This window comes from Psammomys obesus, unplaced genomic scaffold (assembly GCF_907164565.1).
Source record: "Psammomys obesus unplaced genomic scaffold, mPsaObe1.curated_primary_1811, whole genome shotgun sequence".
Lineage (NCBI taxonomy): Eukaryota > Metazoa > Chordata > Mammalia > Rodentia > Muridae > Psammomys > Psammomys obesus.
Window position 1 is genome coordinate 107,001 of NW_026590675.1, and position 3,328 is coordinate 110,328.

The following is a 3,328-nucleotide window of genomic DNA, read 5'->3' on the forward strand; positions in this document are numbered from 1 at the left end:
CACCAGTTTTTGGCGGCAGGTGCCTGTTTTGTGAGTGGGTAGGCAAATGGGCTACTACTGAGTTACAGCCTCAGCCCCTGAGTAATTGAAGTTCAATGTGAAAAACCACAAGTAACTACTAGCTACCACACCCCCGGATTGCAGCTGAATCCAGCCCTATGGGAGAGTCCGGTAAAGCTGCAGAGGGCCAGGCTGCCTTCTACTTCAGTGGGCCTGGGGTTCTGAATCTCCAGCACTTGCCAGATCTTCCACAGCAGGACTTCTCAGACTCCACGGAGGGGTCTTGTCATTCTGACGAGGTTCTGGGGTACTGGGGTATGGTTTGTAAGTCTGCATCTCTCTCTTTATCTCTATGTCTCTTTCCCTCCCCCCCCCCAAACAGGATGGTCTAGAATGCGCTATAATGCTAAGAAGGACTGAATTTTTGAGCTTCCTTTAGCTACCTCCCAAGTGCTGCGATTGTAGGCATGTAAAATCACACCCTGTTTCTTTTTATTTCTAAATTAAATTTTATCATTTGCGAGACAGTGTCTTGCTACGTAGCTCTGTCAGTCTTGGAACTCGCACTGTAGACCACCGTGGCCTCAAACTCACAGAGACCCAACTGCTTCTGCCTCCTGAGTGCTGGGATCACAAGCGGATGCCACCGCACCCTGTTAATATTCTGTGGAGTGAACTCAGGGCTTTGTGCATGCTAGGTAAGTATTTTCCCAACTGAGCAGCATCCCCAGCCAGAGTACCTTCATTCTACAGCTCCCCCTCTGGATGAGTGTTTTGCCTGCTGTATAGAATACTGCATGCATGCCTGGTGCCCACGGAGGTCAGAAGAAGGTGTGAGAGTCTGTGGAACTGGAGTTGTGGATGTTTGTGAGCCACCACGTGGGTGTTGGAAACTTACACATGCTCTTAAATGCTGAGCCATCTCTCCAGCCTGAGTATCTGACTTTCTTTTAAAAAACAAACTGCATGTTTTATCTGCATGCATATCTGTGCACCTTCTGTGTGCAGTGCCTGCGGAGGCCACAAGTATGTGTGTTGTGTCTCCTGGGACTGAAGTTAAAGTTGTCAGCTGCTATGCGGGTGCTCGGAATTGAACTCTGTTTCTCTGAAGGAGCTGCTATTCTCTTAAGCTTTGAACCATCTTTCCAGCCCCCAAGAGAGGGCCTGCATGTCTAATGGGCTCCCCGAGGTGGAGACTGTTTTAGGACCACGCTCCGTAGCATGGTGCTAAGTTTTAAAATTTAAATTTATTTTTATTTAAGAACAAAATGATGAGTGACTCGCCACTAATGGCATCATTGAACTTCCTCTTCTCTCCACCCCTTTTGTGATTTCGATCCCTCCTCAGTGCATGAACTTAACCTCCAAAGCTGCCGGGGTGCCTCAGTTTGATTGCATCGGAGAGCCTAGAGCAGTGACAGGAACAGAGGGAAAGGCTACACCCTCAGGAGAAGGGACTGAAGAGTGGAGCATGGTGAAATGGGAGCTCTCATAGCTTGGGGCACCAAAATGGAGACCTGGGGGCAAAGGAAAGGATACAGGGCCTCCCGCGAAAGGAGACCCTGCAGTCTCGTATGCTCCTCATTGGAAATAGTCAATGCTTGATCGTCGGCCCTTCTGGGGCCGGTTACAGAACCACACTCAGACCCCATCCTTCTTCTCCAGCCCGAGCTGCTTGGCGATGTTGCTGAGATGCTGCAGGGTGTTTCGGGCACTGCAGAAACATGCTCTCCAGCCTTCCTCCCCCACCCCCCACCGGTTCTCAGGCTCTCAATGCTCGTGCGTTTTTTCTTGCAGGCCTGACCGCGGTCTCCTCTTTGTGTATCTACCGAAGGTTCTCCTTGCTGTCGGCTGCCTCCACCCACTTCTCCAGCAGGAGCGGCAGCTTACACACGTTCCTGAAGCTGAGCTGCAAGACCTCAAAGCAGTAGATAGTTGTCTGGCTGAACACCTTTCCAAAGAGAAAGCCCAGGGTGAGCCCCACATCGGCCTGGTGGACCCCAAGGAGTCTCTTTTCTGCTTCGTCAGCTTGGTAAACTGTTCTAGTTCCTTTTGCAAGGCTTTCATGTCCTGAGACTCCTCGGGACTTGGTTCCACCTTCTCTACCTTCATGGCTATGGGGCAACAGTCCAGGGCCCAGGGGAGGCCCCCTCTGAGTTGCTCTCAGGTCCTGCTCCTGCCTGGCCCTCAGGCTGCAAGGTCTTCACGCCAACTTGGGGCACTAGGCCCAGTCCAACCTGAGGTCCACAGTATGCCACCCCCACCCCCAGAACTCATATGGTGGGGGACATGCAGAGATCCCCAACACCTCTGAGCCTGGTCCAATGCCCGGCCTGATTCTGAGCCCACCTGGAGGCCCCTAGAATCTTACCCAGGTTCGAGAGTCAACCCAGCCTGGTCCCAGCCCTCCTGACCCATCACCGCCACTTGGTGGGGTTGAGAAGGGGAAGTCTGACGCCAGGTGTCTGGCCATGGGGAGGGCGAGAACCCCAAGCTGGGAGTCTGACAGAAGAAAGGCTCACCTAGGGACCTCTCTGTCATGTATGGTGCTCTTTGGGGGTTGTATTAATTTTGTTTTTTGGCCAAGAGAATTCCGGAATGAAATTAATGCTGTTAGCTACTTTCAAATGTTTACTCAGTCAGAAAGTGCAGTCAACTAGGGAAGAGGTGGCTGGGACTTCAACTATCTCTTACCTTTCCTCTTGTTTCATTTAAAACAAGGACAGCTGCATTTTACCCTCCAGCTCCAATTCTTTCCTACCTACTAATTAAAAACAGGAAAACCTTGAATAGGGAGGAACAGAAGCTTAAGAGATATCTTGATCATCATGTATTTTGTTAGGTGTGTTATTTTTCTCTCACAATTTTCTGCCTGCTTCAGAAAACGTGTGTGTGTGTGTGTGTTTGTGTGTAAAAGTCAGTATTCAGAGTAAGAATGTCATTACAAAATATACTGAATGTGGAGATACCAGGATTGAAAAAGGAAGCTCTGCACGTTTCAAGGCACAGAGCAGTGACCTGTGTTTGCCAATAGGAAACAGTTGTCATTCCTATAGATATCAGGGAAATTCTCTAAAATTATCACTACAGTTTTACAGTAAGTACAGATTCTTGATTGGGCCATTGAAGAGAAAACGGGACTTGTATTAGGCAGGGAGCATTGCGTTGTCTTAACATAAGCAGACATCTTAAGCATGAGAATGCTAAATGGATCTCTTAATGAGAAATAATGGCCCACCCCTTGTTGTTATTTCCACATTCTGGTGTGTTTCACAATGTCACGCAGGCATTGGACAGCTGTTCTTTTCTTAAGCACACTCCAAGCCTA

The 3,328-nt window shown here is 49.3% G+C and overlaps 1 pseudogene; it reads right to left on the minus strand.

Moving 5' to 3' along the window:
• Nucleotides 1–1,383: 1,383 nt before the first annotated feature.
• On the minus strand, nucleotides 1,384–2,473 carry LOC129677599 (POU domain, class 5, transcription factor 1-like; annotated as a pseudogene).
• Between the last annotated feature and the right edge of the window lie 855 nt (nucleotides 2,474–3,328).